Source organism: Astatotilapia calliptera, chromosome 3 (genome assembly GCF_964374335.1).
Source record: "Astatotilapia calliptera chromosome 3, fAstCal68.1, whole genome shotgun sequence".
Classification (NCBI taxonomy): domain Eukaryota; kingdom Metazoa; phylum Chordata; class Actinopteri; order Cichliformes; family Cichlidae; genus Astatotilapia; species Astatotilapia calliptera.
The window spans coordinates 20,478,070-20,496,969 of NC_137424.1; the positions used below are offsets into that span (position 1 = coordinate 20,478,070).

The 18,900-nt window shown below is 42.4% G+C and overlaps 1 protein-coding gene and 1 pseudogene across 2 annotated transcripts in view; one reads left to right on the forward strand and one right to left on the reverse strand.

Moving 5' to 3' along the window:
- LOC113015973 (NACHT, LRR and PYD domains-containing protein 12-like) overlaps nt 1-18,900 on the reverse strand; it is a 748,422-nt gene that overhangs the window by 549,106 nt on the left and 180,416 nt on the right. The gene's annotated exons all lie outside the window — the stretch shown is intronic.
- Nucleotides 8,686-13,093, forward strand: LOC113017537 (neuroligin-2-like; annotated as a pseudogene). Its single transcript, XR_013906917.1, has 4 exons — nt 8,686-8,730; nt 10,362-10,595; nt 11,164-11,475; nt 11,781-13,093. The product of XR_013906917.1 is annotated as a neuroligin-2-like (transcript).

The following is an 18,900-nucleotide window of genomic DNA, read 5'->3' on the forward strand; positions in this document are numbered from 1 at the left end:
ATGACATTTTGAGGTGTACTTCACCATCTAAAATCTCCAAAGCACCCCTATCTGATCACTGTTTCATTGATCTTGTCTTAGAACCAACAAGGATGAAACGTAGTAGCAGGGGATATTGGAAATTTAATGCCAGCCTTTTAAATAAGGACAAGTATTGTGATAAAATTAGACATAAAATTACAGATATAAAAAATGATGACTCAGTAGTGGGTAATATACAGAAATGGGAACTTATTAAATTCAAAATCAGAGAATTCACTATAAAATTCTGCAAAGAACTGAACAGGGAAAAACGGGAATATGAAAGTAATTTACTTCGTGAAATAACTCAGTGCTGTAGTAAAGAAAAACTAAACGTGCAAGAAAAGAATAAATTGATGGAGTTACAAACTAAATTAGACGATCTTTACCTAGAGAAAGCCCAGGGTGCCTTTATAAGATCGAGAGCCAAGTGGATTGAGGCAGGTGAAAAGAACTCATCATATTTTAGTAAGCTGGAAAAGTGCAGACAGCAGAGAAATCTAATCTCAAGCTTGTTGATAAATGGGACTGAATGTAAAGATTTCAGAAAGATTGGAAAAGAAGTCTTCACTTTTTATTCCAAATTGTGCTCCTCAGAATATTCAGCAGCTGATTCTGATAGTTTCTTTGATAAGATTCATAATCTCATCCCATGTATTGAGAAGCCGTTCAAAGATCTGTGTGATTCAGAGCTTAAAATTGAGGAACTGGATTTGGTGGTCATGAAAATGGCATTAAACAAGTCCCCAGGGACAGATGGACTCACTACTAATTTTTATCAATTCTTCTGGAAGGACCTAAGAACTTTATTGTTTGATGCATTAAAGGAATCGATAGAGAAAAAAGAAGTGATGCCGAGCATGAAACAAGGGCTGATAACCCTGATCCCTAAATCGGGTAAGGATAAAAGAATTTTAGACAATTTAAGACCCATCACCTTACTAAACACTGACTATAAGATCCTGTCTGGAGCTGTAGCTGAGAGGCTAAAGAAAGGCATCTCAAACATTATCAGTGAAACACAATCAGGTTTTTTGAAAGGAAGACTAATTCATAACAATATTAGGCTGGTTTTGGATCTCCTTGAATACAGTGAATTAATCCAAGAGAGAGGGTACATCCTGTTCTTGGATTTTTACAAAGCATTTGACTCAGTTGAACATACGTTCATATTAAAAACTCTGCAGTCTTTTGGTTTTGGAGAGGAATTTATCAATGTTATAGAGATGCTATATAATGACATTAACAGCTCTGTTTTGCTAGAACATGGTACATGTTCAAGGTTTGAGGTTAATAGAGGGATAAGGCAGGGATGTAGCAGCTCACCACTTCTGTTCATCATGGTTGCTGAGCTGTTGTCTATTTTCATCATCATCATCATCAACTTTATTTATAAAGCACTTTAAAACAACCACAGCTGACACAAAGTGCTGTACATTGGAACTGTAAAATAAAATTACATGAGATATAAATAAAAAACAAATAAAAGAAGAGTGAAATCATTAATTAAATAACTACTGCATTAAAAAAGAAACTAAGTCTCACTGAGGTTAAAAGCCAAGGAATAAAAGTGGGTTTTAAGACGTGATTTAAAAGTGGACAGTGAAGGGGCCTCTCTAACATGCATGGGCAAATTATTCCATAATTTTGGAGCCACAATAGAGAAGGCCCTGTCCCCTCTGAGCTTCCTCCTGGATCTCGGTACCTCCAGGAGCAGCTGGTCAGCTGACCTGAGAGACCGACAGGGTATGTGGGGATGAAGAAGCTCAGAGAGGTAAGGCGGGGCAAGACTGTGTAGACATTTAAAAACAAACATAAGAATTTTAAAATTAACTCTAAAAGACACAGGCAGCCAGTGCAGAGAGGCCAGCACGGGGGTTATATGCTCTCTTTTTCGAGTTCCTGTTAGGAGTCGTGCAGCCGCATTTTGAACTAGCTGCAGACGTGAGAGCAATGACTGACTGACCCCCACATAAAGTGAGTTACAGTAGTCCAGGCGGGAAGAAATAAAAGCATGGATCACTGTTTCAAGGTGCTGCCTCGAAAGAAAAGATTTTAGTCTTGCCAGTCGCCTTAAATGATAAAAACTGGACTTCACCACTGCTCTGATTTGGTTGTCCAATTTAAAATCACTGTCCAACTTAAAACCAAGGTCAGTAACAACAGATTTAAAATAGACTTCCAGGGATCCTAAAACAACAGAGGAGGACTCACAGGGACCACTGGGTCCAAACACCAACACTTCTGTTTTCTTTTTATTAAAATTTAAAAAGTTTCGAGCCAACCAAGCTTTAATGTCATCTAGACATGTCAAGAGAGGTTTTATGGAGATGGCATCCTTGCGTTTTAGTGTCAAATAAATTTGGCAGTCATCGGCATAACAGTGAAATGAGATCCCATGCCTTCTAAGGATAGAACCCAGAGGCAGTAGATACAGAGAAAAGAGCAGTGGCCCTAAAATTGAGCCCTGTGGGACACCACATGACAGAGGAGCAGAAGACGATTCGTAACCGAGAAGGCTGACAGAGAAAGTTCTATCTGACAAATAAGACCTAAACCAATTGAGTGCAGTGCCACCAATACCCACTACATCATGTAATCGAGAAATTAAAATATTGTGGTCTACTGTGTCAAAGGCAGCAGTTAGGTCAAGCAAGACAAGAACAACATGGTTACCAGAATCACATGCCAGAAGGATGTCATTAAAAACCCTTAGTAATGCAGATTCTGTGCTGTGAAGGGTTTTAAAACCTGACTGAAAAACCTCAAAGATTCCATTTTCATCTAGAAAATCTTTCAGTTGACTAAAAACAATTTTCTCTAAAACCTTGGAGACTAAAGGCAGCTTGGAAATAGGCCTATAGTTCGCTAAAACTGTGTGATCAAGGCCAGGTTTCTTAAGCAGTGGCTGTACTACTGCATGTTTGAAATTTGCAGGAACCACACCAGAAGACAGACTGCTGTTAATAATGTCAAGGACATACTGTTGTATACTAGGAAAAATTTCTTTAAAGAATTGTGGAGGGACAGGATCCCGTGGGGAACCTGTGGGCTTAATATGGCGAACCACATCCTCTAAAGAGGAGAGCGTCACAAGCTCAAACTGAGTGAAAACAGCAGCGCAAGGGACAGAGACAGAGGGGTCAGAGTCAGGAGCTGTGATAAGAGCCCTGATGGTGACAACCTTTTCAATAAAAAAGTTCAGAAAATCATTGCAAATCTCAGGAGAAACTTCCAAACAGACATTCAAAGGAGTATTAAGAACAGTGTCAATGGTCCTAAATAACACACGTGGGTTATGACAGTTGGAAGAAATAATATTTGCAAAATATTCCCTTTTTGCCTCTTTAACAGTGTTCTGGTAGCGATGCCAGCAGTCTTTGAGAATTTGAAATGATACATGCAGTTTATCCTTTTTCCACCTCCGTTCTGCTCGACGACATTCCCTCTTAACAGCACGACTGCTCTCATTAAACCAAGGCTCAGGTTTAGCCTTAAGCTGCCTGGTTTTTAAAGGAGCCACAGAGTCCATGATTTTTTGACAGCAAGAATTAAACCAGGAATGTAGGTCTTCTGTGTCAGAGGAATTATTTTGATTAAAAACAGTCACATTGAGGGGTTAACTGTGATGGGTGAACAGATAATAATCAGTCAGCTGGCAGATGATACCACCCTGTTTCTAAAAAATGAGGACCAGATTCCTTTAGCCTTGCAGGCGATCAACCATTTCTCCAAAGCTTCTGGCCTACAGCTGAATATGAATAAATGCAAAATTCTAGCTCTGCATGAGTGTCCCCTGCAAGCAATAAATAATATGCAGATCAAAAAAGAGGTGAAGTATCTGGGCATTGTAATTTGCAAGGATAAGACATCAACAGAAAATAAGAATATCTGTACCAATATAGAAAAGTGTAAGTCAATTTTAAACATGTGGCTGCAAAGGGACATAACTCTGTTTGGGAGAATCTTGCTAACCAACATGGACAGTCTGTCCAGACTCATCTATCCAGCCTTTTCTCTGCCCATACCTCCAAAACTAATTAAATCTATAAATACTCTTAATTTTAGGTTCATATGGAGGAACAAATGTCATTATATAAAGAAAAATGATGTGATTAAGAATTATGAAGAGGGTGGGGCTAATGCCACTGACTTTGATGTTATGAATGGTGTACTAAAATTGAAATGGTTAAGATCTTTCATTAGGAACAAAAATTCCTTTTGGAACATTATTCCCAATGTGATTTTTGGCAAAATGGGTGGAATAGACTTTTTGTTACGTTGTGACTTTGATTGCAGTTCGTTACCTGTTAAACTCTCAGCTTTCCATCAGCAGGTCCGTCTCTACTGGAAATTAATCTATAAACATAGCTTTACTCCTCACAACACCCCTATATGGAACAACAGGTATATCCGTTTGTGTAGGAAATCTGTGTACGTGGATGAATGGAGATCTAAAGGGATTTGGGCTGTAGCTCATTTTATGGATGATAATGGGGTCTTACTAAAACATGAGACGTTTTGTGAGAAATTTGATGTAAGATGTACTGCTAAGAGATATAAATCCCCAGTGAAAGCCATCCCAGTCCCTTTGAGATCAATGATAAAAGAAGATATTGTGCACTCTAAAATTTCTCCTGGACTGAGGCAGCTCTGCATAGCTGGAGTTGAATTTGGTGACAGCAGGTTTACAAACAAAGTGATCAGGAATATTTTGATAAATGAAATTTGCCCAAATCCGGTTAAAAGAAATTATATCCTTAAAGAATTTGAGACCATGGAGGTTAAGGCGATAAGACAAAAGTCTACAGGGAGAGCAGAATTATTAGGCAAATGAGTATTTTGTCCACATCATCCTCTTCATGCATGTTGTTTTACTCCAAGCTGTATAGGCTCGAAAGCCTACTACCAATTAAGCATATTAGGTGATGTGCATCTCTGTAATGAGAAGGGGTGTGGTCTAATGACATCAACACCCTATATCAGGTGTGCATAATTATTAGGCAACGTCCTTTCCTTTGGCAAAATGGGTCAAAAGAAGGACTTGACAGGCTCAGAAAAGTCAAAAACAGTGAGATATCTTGCAGAGGGATGCAGCAGTCTCAAAATTGCAAAGCTTCTGAAGCGTGATCATCGAACAATCAAGCGTTTCATTCAAAATAGTCAACAGGGTCGCAAGAAGCGTGTGGAAAAACCAAGGCGCAAAATAACTGCCCATGAACTGAGAAAAGTCAAGCGTGCAGCTGCCAGGATGCCAGCATAGGAAAATTGGGTTGAACAGTGAGACTGCATTTGTGGGGTTTAGAAACATCCAGAGCATCGCAACAGAAAGGTAAATAAAAAAAGTAAGAGAGAGAGAGAGATAAAGAAATAAATGAACTAATAATACATAAATGAATAGAAAAATAGAAAACACACATGTAGAAATTGTCACATGTGAAATTGTTTTTGGAGAGAATCAGAAGTGAGACAGTTTGAATCCACAGTTCAGCGCAAAGATGCAGGAATTAAATCTGATTATAAAAACACATCGAGGCAACGAAGACCAGCTTACACTCAATATTAATATGAACACACAACATACACGCAATGAAGACATGCTTACACTCATGAATGTGAATACATGACATAAATGCTGAATGGTGTAGATTTAACACACTTAAAGGCTGAAGCTGAGGAATAACTCAGGAAGTTGCAGGACAATAGAGCGACTTTTGTGACAAGGAAAAAGAGACTGGGAGGACCAACCAGGGATTAGAAGCTTAAAGCAGGTTTAAAATAGTGAATTAGAAGTGGTTTCCAGCTGACTGAGCAAAAGAAGTGACGACTGTAGAAATAAAAATAAAAGAATAATAATTGAATTATGCAGCAATGTTTTGAATATGCATTTCTGTTGTCAGGGCAACTTCTCGAGATGTGACTCAATATGCAAATTAGTTGAATGAGTGGGGACAGAAAAAAAAGAAAAACTCAAGTTTCCTGTCTGAGACATGAGTGAAGTTTGCATTGAGAGAAATATATCTGTGACTGTGTGAGAAGAACTGTTTGGTAAAATATATGATAGCAGCCGCAGGACAATTAAATAAAGTCTGTGACTAAGTGCAGTCGTGCAGATCTGGAGAAGAAGTTTATAATTTAGTGATGACACATTGTTATAAAGTGTTTAGAAAGGGCTTAATGGGAATATTACTGTTGGGCAAACTGTGCGGCTTTAACAAGATTTTCTGTGTATTTAGCAGGTGAAACTCTGTCAGCTGACTTCAGACTGTCAGGAAGCTGAAGAACCTGAGGCCAACCACTGAAACATGATGTGGGCAAAATGAACAGAGGGAGGGATTTTAAAGGTGAACATTTAGGACTTACTGCAAATGTTACTATGTCAAAGTTACTGTGACTCAAACAGAGGAAATTCAGATTTTCTTATTTCCACACCCAGCATGTTTTGGGTGTTATATGCTATTAAATACTTTTAAATAAATTAAAAAGTATTTAATAGCATATAACACCCAAAATATGCTTCGGTTCACATTTAACTCCAGAAAATCATCAATCAAAACATGGATATTACCTGACCACAGATTCGTGGTGACGTCACTGCTCTTTTAACTGTTCGGTGTCTTTGTTTGTTTGCTGGTTGTAGAAATGGTTTATATGAGCTTTGAGCTGAGAGTCAGAGGTTTCTGTGGACGCTGCTCATGTCGGCACTTATATTTCTGACCTTTTCTTATAACCGATTAAACATGATCTCCTCCCTTTTGCCCCCATTTTTGGTGGTGTAGGTACAAATGATCAGGCATGACATTCTCATAATAAATAAGATACTGCAAATAATTATTTCTGCATTTGTGCGATTGAAGTGAATTGAAAATGTGTATGAAATGACACTGTTTTAAAGATTTGGCCTAAATAATTTTGGAGTGAATGAGTCTAAACATGATGACCTAACTAGTGATACCCTGACACACACACACACACACACACACACACACACACACACACACACACACACACACACACAGCATGTTATGCCAGTTTCAGCTGAAACTATGTTTCAAACCATGTTCTGGGTTTTTAGTTCACCATTTATGAGGCTTCAAGAAGAAAATAAAAGACAGATCTGAATGTTTGAAAATGTTTTGGAAAGATTCTGTAAAGATGAGATGAAAAATACTCAAAGGATAAATTTAATTGGTTTATTATTTAGATAAGTTGAAAAAAGTTAAACAAGCAAGTAAATGAAGAAACAAGGCAGAGGAGAGAAAAGCCCAACAATCCCCTCTGAGCAAGCACTTGGCGACAGTGGGGAGGAAAAACTGCCTTTAAACGGGCAGGAACCTCCGGCAGAACCAGGCTCAGGAGGGGACAGTCAACGGCCGGGACTGGTTGGGGGGGTTAACAGAGGTGGAGCAAGACGAGGCTACATCAGGTGAGGAAGCAGTAGCGTCTCTCCTCCGGAACAAGTGGAACCATTTTTTCTTTTTTTTCATGCACTTTTCCACGAGCGCTTTTTTCTCCAGGATGAGATTTCTCAGCTCATCGATGGTTTCTGCGTTTTGTTCTTCAAGTTTCTCACATCTTTGTTCCACCTCTTCCAATGTTGCTTGTTGTTCTTCAAGCTTGTCTTTGAGTTGTTTGGATGTTGCCTCCTGTATCAGCTTGTCCTTGTGCATGTCTGCATTTCTCTGTTGGACCTCTTTGTGCTTGTCTTCTAACTGCTCGTTTCTTTTCTGGATTTCTTGGAGCGTGAGCTGCAGGTCTTCATGTATTTTGTCTTCTTGTTGTTTTTGCGCCTGCATTTGAGTGTTTTCACGCTTCAAGTTATTGAATTCCACCAAAATCCCCTTAACGAGCTCGGAGTTGTTTCTCGCTATCTGATCGATCCTTCTCTGCATCTGTGAGCAGCGTTTCTCCAGTTTGTCCTTTTCTTCTTCCACTTTAGTTGCTTTGTCCTCCAGCTGATTACAAAACTCTTGCAGTTTTAGATTTTTAGACTCAAAGTCCTGGACGATACGTTTTCCTTCTTTCAGTCTTTCTTGCTGTTGATCTTTCTGTTGAAGAAGGTCTTTATTTTGGCGCAGTGTTTCATCCAGGCTTTCTTTCAGCATGCGGTATTTTTCCTGCATGCTCTTCAGTTCGTGCTGCATGTCTCGTTGCTTTTTGTCCTGCTCTTCCTTCTGTTGGAGGAATTCTTTCTTTTCTTCCACAGCTTCATGGAGCTGTCTTTGGAGGAGCCGATTTTTTCGGTCCATGTATTGGAGATCCCGTTGTATCTTATCAGTCATCGTTTTCTTGTCTTGGAGCTGGTTGGTCATTTCTTTTAGTTCTGCACTCTTTTGCCTGTTTTCTTTAATGAGGTGCACAATCTGCTCTCGGGTCTGAGCAAACTTGATTCCCCAGCCCTCATTAATAATTTTTATGTCCGGCTGGCGCTGTTGTCTTTCTTCCAACTCTTTATTTTGGGCTTCCATTCGTCTACATTTGTCCTCCAGTTGAAGTTTCTCTTCTTCAATTTGTTGCATTTTTTTCTGGAGAAGGTAGTTTTCCTTCCTACTCTCCTCTAACGCCCTTTGGAAGGATGAGGAGCCATTTGGGGAAATTGGCCGGCCACGCCAGGAAGGAGAGGCGGCGTAATCTTTTTGAATTGGTTGTTTTTTTCTTGGAAACATGTTGGAGTTTCTATACGATGACTTTGAAGAGCTTGTGGTGAACGTAGGCTGCAAACACAGATGCTGCTGAAACGAACTAAAACTTGCTGTTTCTCACCCCTACTTAAGGAAAAACATCAAAGGACTTAAGATTCTTAAGATCTATGACATCATCACTCCCTAAGCCAATGAGATTGTCACAAGACATTTTGGAATGGGGTATTTTTTTTAAACTGTTTTCAAACTTAACTTAAAATTTCAGTGTTTCCTGGTTGTGGACTATTGGTTAGTCCAGCCGATTAAGAAATGAATTGTCACAAACATCACTAATATTATATAACAGACGACAGAAAACACGAGTTTTTTTTCTACTCAATAGAGGTATAATAAAAGTTTTTTTTAATTATCCTACTTTTTATAAAAGAGAACATTTATTAAAGATTATGTATTTAATTAAAAAACTCTGTTCATCTAAAGCAGGGGTCAGCAACCTTTAAGACCCAAAGAGCCAAAGAGCCATAATTGGTCTATCTGGGGTTGAAAGGCTTGATAAATGCACGGCGTTTCGCCGGGTACACCGGCTTCCGCGAGTGTGACGCTTATTTTGAGCGATGAAAAAATAAGAAAATATAATTTTATTTGTATATTGCAAAATCACAATAATCTTCCAATTTAGAACTACAAGTTAAAAAAAAGAACTAACATAAATAAAATACACTTCAGCTAATTTATTTTCACAAACCACGCGGAGCCGCACTATAAGGACTAAAGAGCCGCAGGTTGCCGACCCCTGATCTAAAGGGTTTAACAAAAAGGGGGAGCTTCCTGCTGGAAATTGAAATGTCCCCATGTCCCCACTGGGCGATCGTGGCTCAAGAGTTAGGAGTTCGCCTTGTAATCGAGCCCCGGCTTGGACAGTCTCGGTCGTTGTGTCCTTGGGCAAGACACTTCACCCGGCAAGACACTTCACCCGTTGCCTACTGGTGGTGGTCAGAGGGCCTGGTGGCGCCCCAGGGTGGCTGTAGCTACATCACCAGTGTGTGAATGTGTGCGTGAATGGGTGGATGACTGAACGTGGGTGCTTAACTAGTTAAAAAAACAAACAAACATCTGTCTCTTATTTTTTATGTCACACAGGAAAGAAGCTTCAATGTCTGATGAGAAGACATTAATTTGTTGGTGTTTGTGGTGTTTGGTGCAGTTTTCTTGTTTTCTGGCTTGTTGTTTATTTACAGTGGAGATGAAGATCTCTAACAAGTTGATTTGTTCACATTTGCACATCTTAATTTTTAAGAGGAATGTGTTTTTTTGAGTTTGTACACTATATGCATGTAAGGCAACCGTTTCCTTTTTCTGTATTTTTGTGTGCTGCTCTTTTAACAAAAGGGGAACAAAAGACATTTAAATCGACCTCAGATGATTTGTTTAAATTTTTACAAGGTCTTACTGAGGTGATGCAAAGTGAAACATGCTTCTTTTTTGGTAATGTGCTGGAAAAGCTTGAAAATTGACCTTGAATGTGCTTAAAAAGTGCTTGAATTTGACCCTAAAAATGTGTATGAACCCTGCATATATTGCAGTATTTACAGTTTATAGTAGGAATTTCATGGCAACAGCTAATCTTTATTTTGTTTACTGGGAAATGAAATGCTGCCAATTCACAAAGCTGTGCTTCAGCTGCACTTCCTGTTGTAGACTTGTGATGCACACAGGCTCTGTTCCAGCACTCAGCATGTTCTTCCTTATTTGCTCCACCAGGGGGAGCTCCTAAACTATGACATCCTGATAGGAGTGAACCAGGGAGAGGGGCTGAAGTTTGTGGACGACAGTGAGGACAACGACGGCATCTCAGCTGCGGCGTTCGACTACACCATCTCCAACTTTGTTGACAACCTCTACGGCTACCCAGAGGGTGAGGACGCCACCTCTGTACACTGCCACTTTTTCAGTTATTCCATTTTACAGCCTCCTCTCACTTAACTGCATTTTGCAGCATCATCAGGTTTTGTCTCATTAGGAGCTGCGTTTGTTGATCTGTTAGTTTTTTTCTGTTTGCTGTATTCATTAAAATAAACGGATAATCGTCAAAATGACAAATGTGGACAATTATCAAAGCTTACATTACAATTCTGACAGCTTGAGTTCACATGAATTTTCAAAAGAATATAAAAAGCTGTGAAAGTGCTTTAAGCGTTTAAAACATGCGAGTAAAGAATGGAATCAGTAACATGTGAGCCCAGTGAAGTGCATCAAACAAGACAAGCGTGCTAAAGAGAGCCACTCATCCACATCACGGCGTGTCTGCGCCTTAACCTTTGAGGCTCTGTGGGCAGTAATGCTATCATCCCCCAGGTAGTGGGCTCCCAATCTCAGTGTCGGTGTTTCTGACAGATCGGCCTGCGAACCCCTCACAGCCGGACCACAGTCACAGTACAGACATGTTTGGATAATGCAGTCATGCTTCCTCTCTGCTGCCTGTCACTCCTTCTGTTATCAGAAAGACTTTTTTTTCCTCTCTAGATTTCTCACTCACTTCCTGTTTACGGACCACCAGTGAGTGGCACCAGCTGTGGCCACTGCCAAACTCCATGCTGAGTTTCAGTCCCCAGTTTACTTTTACACGTTCTACCACCACTGCCACACCGAGACGCGGCCCGAGTGCCGACGCCGCGCACGGAGACGAGATACCTTACGTGTTCGGCGTACCGATGATCGGTGCCACGGACCTGCTCCCGTGCAACTTCTCCAAGAACGATGTGATGCTGAGCGCTGTGGTCATGACTTACTGGACTAACTTCGCAAAGACTGGGTAGGCCTCATGTCACAGTAGTGTAAACTGTACACGTTACTGTATGTTCTCTGACAGCCTTCTAGTCATCTTGAATACTTGAATCTAGGTTGCTAGTTTAATTCCCGTGTGGCTTTGAAGAATTGAACATACTGGTTCACCAAAAGCATCCAGATCCCAGAGCAGCCGGTTGGTCTTAGATAGTTTAAAGGTTGCACAGAGAATGGGCCTCCTGTCTGTATTCAGTGTATTGATTCCACATGTTACTTATAATGGAGACTGAATATAACTTTGAACTGAAACGTTTAACCTTTATGCTCCACCAGGGACCCCAACCTGCCCGTCCCTCAGGACACCGAGTTCATTCATACCAAGCCCAACCTCTTCGAGGAGGTCATCTGGACCAAGTTCAACTGGAAGGACAAGCAGTACCTTCACATCGGTTTGAAACCTCGTGTCAGAGACAACTACAGAGCTAACAAAGTGGCCTTTTGGCTGGAATTAGTCCCTCATCTTCACAGCCTGCACGACGTGCTCTTTCCCACCACTACGCGCTCCCCCGCAGGCCGTGACCCCGGCACCATGAGGCCCAGAAACAACGTTCCTCGAACCACTCGTCATCCTTACCCTACCTTCCCATCAGATCCTGAGCCCGAGGGCTCAGAGCGCCCGCCCCAGGACCTCTTTCCCAGACACACCCGCGACTACTCCACCGAACTGAGCGTGACAGTTGCAGTTGGAGCGTCGCTCTTCTTCCTCAACATCCTGGCCTTCGCCGCCCTTTACTACAAGCGTGACAAGCGGCACGAGATGCGCCGGCACCGGCTGTCCCCTCAGCGGGGCGGCCCCGCCAACGACCTGGCTCACAGCCAGGAGGAGGAGATCATGTCCCTGCAGATGAAGGACTGGGAGCACGACGCTCACCACGACATGGAGCCCCTGCGACCCCACGACATCCTGCGGCCCGCCTGCCCTCCCGACTACACCCTGGCGCTGCGCCGCGCCCCCGACAACATGCCGCTGATGACGCCATACACCATCACCGTGATCCCCAGCACCATCACCAGCATGCAGCCTCTTCACGCCTTCAACACATTCCCCTCCACCGGCCACAACAACACCCTGCCCCACCCCCACTCCACCACCAGGGTATAGTAGGGACAGGCCCGACACAGCGCCACCTAGGGACCAGGAACACTGGCTCTGCTACCGCTCTGGAAGGGAGGCCTCTAGACGTGGGCCTTCGTTCTGTCCTCTTATTCTCTTCTTTCTCCAAAAGCAACTCCACCTGCTGCGTCATGTGCTGTGAAACTTGGCAGCTCCCTCCACTGGTGGCATGTGGAGGTGCAACTGAAGTGTCCAGCAGCAGATGAGCAGTTTGGGGTGGGTGACTCAGATCTTTCAAAGATACTGTTTTCAAAGACGGTCTGCTGTTTCCAGGCTCAAGACCTCCAACATTTGTCAAAGGGACGAATGCTCTCTCGCTCCTCGCTGTTTTCTCTTTTTTACGCTGGCGTCATCTCTTTTTCCATCTCCTGTGTGTTATGTGCACATTATGCTTCTCTTTTCTACATCCGTGTTTTATTACTGCTCTCTTCCTCTCATTTGACACGCCTCCCTCCTGCTCTTCTCTAAAAATTCCCGATCTGCTGAGCAGTCTGGAGGGGGGAGGCGTACACTAAACATATAACTATGAAAACACTGATATCTTTCATTCTACCAGCATTTTTAGGTGCCAAGTAAGTACTGCTGTGTTTCATTTCTCATCGAGGGAGAAGAAAAACCAAAGAAAAATAGAGTTTCGCTATTTACCGTCAACTAACAGAGTTCTGTCATGTTCTCATGACAAAGTGCCAAACTGGCCTCAGTCGTGATTTTCTTTCTTCCATCTTCTCTCTTTTTGTTGTTTTGTTTGAAGCATTTGTTTAATTGTTGTTTTTTATTGTGTGGAAAGAATTTTTCTGAAAATATAGATATAGAGAAATGATATTATATATAGTTCTATATAAAATGTGTACAAAGGAGAAAGTATATAAAAGGGTTTTCTCAGTGGGGGATCTATGCATGAATTATTTTTAAAGACGCGGGGAAAAGGACACTGTACCTGTCGATGCACGTTTCCCAAAATCTAAACGAGTCATATCGCTCCATGTTTGCTACTTTTGGTTTTTGGTTTTCTCCCGCAGAGTAAGAGCATCGCAGGAGCATCGCAGGAGCATCGCAGGAGCATCGCAGGAGCATCGCAGGAGCATCGCAGGAGCTCCTGAAGTCAAACGACGCCTCCCAGCACTCATTTATTAAAACGGAGTCGATGCCAAAAGTCTTAAACGTTAGAATCAAAGCAACAGCTGTGAACTCAGTCATGGTGTCATGTGCAGCCTCCATCTTACTGTCACTACTTTTTCATTTTAGGGTACGTGAGGTAAAGCGTCCGTCGATGTAGCTTGATTGTACAAAATTATTTTTCTACGTTATTAACAAAACAGAGCAGAGACTGATGCTGCTCCTGTCTGACCCCCTTATGTCTGCCACATGTGTATTCTGACTTCATATCATCACTGCTCCCTCCCTCCTCCACTCTCCATCCTACACCGCCTTTGTTATTTAACACCGACCCCCCCCAAACTGATAATCAGACAAATTCCCAAACAGCTGACTTCACTGTGTCGACACCGTTCCTGACTATTTCTGACCTCAGCTCAGCTCTGCTATTATCCTCACATTAAGGGTTCGTTCACCTGCCTGCAGATGATCTGTGAGCTCGTCGGTTGTAAATTAAACTCTAAGCACACTGAGGGTAACCGGGAGGCGTTCAGGGCCTGCAGTGCAGAGCTGCAACATGAAAAAAAGGGATGGGGGCTCAGATCTCCTGAACAGGGTGGAAACAACACGGTGGGTTTGTGCTGTTTGTGATTCCTGCTCCGTCACTCTGGTGGAGACCACTGCAGCTCAGCAGCGCTCCCTGCTGACCCTCTGATGAAGATGTCAACAGTATGTAAACTGAGCTGATGTGCTGCTGTTTGAGCCCACGTGGTAGCCAGAGCGTTCTCACTCCCGAGGCGTAACATGTCGACGTTTTGTCACGTCCCGCGGCGTTCCTGAGGAACGCGAAAGGAGACCTTCGGCGTTCTTATGGTACGCGGCGGGTTATTGCTGGAATCCAGTGCAATGACGCTCCCGCGGTAGTAGACGTTCCAGCCCTGTATTTCAGCCCTAAACCTAACCTTATCCCTAGCCCTGACCATAACCTTATTCCTGACCTTAACCAGGACTTTAATGATGTTAAATAGCGTGTTTCTAAGCGATTTGAAGAAAAAGAGCGAACATGTGTAGGTTCAGTCCAGACGGTTCTCATATTTCCTATTTTTCCGAGGTCGTCATTTAGGAACGTGGTGGGTAGCCGAAAACGTAATATGGTGACGATTTGTCACCTAGCGTAAAATGTTACGCTTTGGGAGTGAGAACGGGTTGTGGTAGCGTACGTCCAGTATGGGAGAACTTAGTCACCGGTGCTGTCTTTGCTTGTGCTCTAGCTTTAGCCTGTTTGATTGTTTGTTTTCTATTTTATTACTGCCTAAAAGGGGAGGTGGGGGAAACACATGCCTGACTTCTCCTGTCAGAGGTTTTGTAAGCTCAGTGGAAGGGAAATGTGCACAATGTAAATCATAAAACAACTGAGTGGGGCTGTGCTGCAGGTGGATCAGTGCTGTGGACAGTAGCTGTGGAAAAGAGACTGGACAAAGACTCTCAGCCTTAAATACAGGACAGAGGATGATCCGATCATCTTTCAGCTAACAGTGTCGAGCAGAAGGACGGCCGGCTGATGCGTCCGTATGAACCCTTTTGTACTCACTCCTGTGTATAAGGAGGTGGCGAGGGGTTGTGTAGTTAACCTCAGTGATAGGTTTGTAGCATAAACCTATTCGTTGGAACGTTAAGGACAATTTAATTACATAGCAAAGCAAGACACGAGTAGGCAAAGTTCTTTATGTTTCCCGTGCACGGGAGAGAACCGGACAAACGCCGTTCCTTCGCTTCACCCCAGTTGCTCTCGTCCGCTCCCCCGTAACACTGCTCTTTTATTGAGGTTACATGAATATACATATGACGTTCATTAACATATGACGTCTACATACAAACAAAGAGTACGTTGCCTGTGCGTGCGTGCGTGTGTGTGTGTGTGTGTGTGTGTGTGTGTGTGTGTGTGTGTGTGTGTGTGTGGTGGTGGTGGGGGGGGGGGGGTCAGAGTGTGACCCCATAAAGACTTCCCTAAACCTGCTGGTCTGGAAGTCCAGCAGTTCATCTAAACAAAAGGCACTTAGCCTAAATCAGATATAGATACATTTATCCTAAATGAACAGAGGGAGTGACTTTAAGTCTGATTTCAGACTATGTCAGTATTAGTTAAGCCAAGAGTCGGGCAAAAGCTTTATGACCCGGAAAGTTCTAATTCCCACAACATATTGTTGGATTAGTAAGCAAAAGTTTTCTGTGATGAAGATTTTTGGGGTTGTTGTTTTAGTGATGGGTTCATTCTGTCAGTTAGCTTTGGCTTGTTTTCTTATTTCAATAGAGGGAGTTTTACTAAACATGGACATGTCGAGGAGCGGCTCATTATTTCTGTAACAGTGCACTTAGAGAAAACTGTCAGGTGTCGCCCCCTTTGGTGATGATGTTTTGTGCTCTGATGAGCTAATAATCAGCTCTCTTTTCCTCCTTCTTTGTTCTAAGCAGGCCTGCAAGATTGAATTAACAGCGCTGTAAAACATTGTTGTGAGAGCAAATATAAGGGGAGCTTTTCCAGATTACAATGGGCTGAGGGAAAGGTCACCTGTGGGAACCTGCGAGTTCCTGTCTAAAGGATTGCAGCGAGTCAATCCAGTCCAAGATCATAAAGAACTCTTTTTCTAAAAACAAAAGAAAGAACAAATAAATGAGCTCATATTGATGAGGGTGGAGACTCTGATGCTTTGCGCGTGAGGCTCCACTTGTCTGCTGTGCAGCCGTGACAAAGACTGGACCAGCGTTAGGATGAGTAGATGTTGACAAACAATTCACGACGCCGGTAAGAAAAGGGTGGATGCTTTGCTTTGCTTTTGGCAGGAGCACAAGAGAGAGAGAGGGAGACCGAAAGGTTCACATGAGAGTGTGGAGCTGCAGACTCCACCCTTGGGCGGCTAATTTTGGGTTGCTGATGTTTGCTTTAAGAAAATGTTGTTTTATTGACTGGGTTTAGATGATGGTGTCACATTATATTGTTGGGAAAATGCCAAATGCTGAAGGGGAGAAAATGTTTGATATTACTGATGTTACCATTAACCAAAGCAGGCCACTGTAGAAGTCAACGACATTTTATAGAAGGAAAACAGAACCAAAGCCAAATGTAGGAGTTATATAGGGGATTGGTGGACTTGTCACATTCCAAATCCAGTTATGGAACAACAAACACTGGTCCAAGGGAAAGGGCAGGTGATACGAGGTGGTGCTGGAGGGAAACGAGCAAAGTAAAGACAGCAAACCTATTTTGGTTCGATTTGATAAAGTCAGATTAAAAGAAGTACCATGACACTCAGAGGATCAACGTGAAACTAAAACATACGCACTGTTACGTCTGGTTCAGTTTGGGTAAGAAGGAAAAACAGCCGAGTCCGTGTAGGTGACAAACATAGTGATTTTATTACACACTTCTAAGACAGAAGCATGGGAAGACAAGCGTACAGCCACAGATCTCCAAAGAGTGGACCGTTCCCCATCCTTATATAACCCATGATGACATCACACAGTTAGACCTTACTGGAAATGATAACAGTCTCCCCATAGTCCAAAGTTCTCCTTATACAAACATCAGATGATACTTTAGAGAAAAACAAGTGTGTGACATGTCATGTTGTGCAGTTCTGTGAGCCTGTGTGTCCAACTAGAGAATGTCCTGACATGACCTCCCTGTGTAAATAAGGGTGAACGTGCGTGTTTACATAACTCTCTATGTGCATGTTCTGATGTAGGCCTGCAAATGAATTAGAACAAGGTCCTGCTGGACCCTCCAGTTATGGACGGTGAATACAATGCTGTGGATACCATTTGAAACTTGATTACAATGATGATAACCTGCATACATTAATCTTTACTCAGATTACCATAGATATAAAACAAAGATTATACTGTCATCAGATTCCACAATGGTAAATGATTAATGATTGATACTTCTAATTATAACTGTGATCATAAAAATACAAAATAAAATATCTCCTGGTCACAGCACATTTTGTATGAAGCACATGACTGATAACTGTTGTGTTTTAAGTTTAGTTTCTTATAGCACAGAGTGGATCACAGTGAGGGAAGGACAGGGGGGGAACTGAGTTTAAATGTGAAGTTGATGCTAATATACAGGTTTTGTTTCTAGGTCGTTCTGGGGATGCAGGCTCTGGGTGGAGCCAGGAGTTGAAAAGATCGAACATGATAATTAAACTGATTTTATTATTTAAACACAGGTTTGCAGGCCCAGAGCAAATATACTCGAGAGGAGAATCGCTGAGGTTTCCTGAGAAATGATCTGATGAACCTTTTTCTTTTAATTTTCTAGTTGTGGTTTTGTTTGACACATGAAGATGTGTCAAAAGGGGGAGTTTTAGGTCTAATTTGAAACAATGGATTATATGATCGATGATGCAATTCTACACTGCAATCATCGAGTCCATCCTCACCTCCTCCATCACCGTGTGGTACGCTGGAGCCACTATCAGGGACAAACAGAGACTGCAGCATGTTGTGCGCTCTGCTGAGAAGGTGATTGGCTGCAGACTCCCATCTCTGCAGGACCTGTACGCCTCCAGGACACTGGGGCGTGCAGCTCAGTCACAGCTGACCCTTCTCACCCTGGACACAGTCTGTTTGACCTGCTCCCCTCAGGCAGGAGGCTCCGGTCCATTCGCACCAGAACCTCTCGCCATAAGAACAGTTTCTTCCCCTCTGCTGTTGGACACATGAACAATAACCGTATGACTGTTCCCACCACTACCACGTGACCCTACGCTGTGTTCACTGCATCATTCCATGTTTGGCCCTGATCACCACCTGCACTCATGTATATATCTATCTACTTAGCACTTTTAATCCTTATTTTTATTTTTATTTAAGTGTTATATGACAGTATGTTTGCACTGAAGCACCGCAGCAATTTCCTAATGTTGTAAACCTGCTCAACATTTGGCAATAAAACCGTTTTTGATTGTGATTACTGTCAGCATTTTAATCGCTAGTTTAAAGGCTGCAGCTGTTGCTCTAACATAAATGTAACAGGCCTCAGTGCTGGTTCTAATAGTCTGAGCTGCTTCCAGCTTTATTTGTGAAGAGCACAGCAGCTTACAAAACACGTAGCTAGCTCGTACAGCTGCGACGTTAAACTTTCATGAGCTAAGATGACCTTAAAATAACGGGGCTACG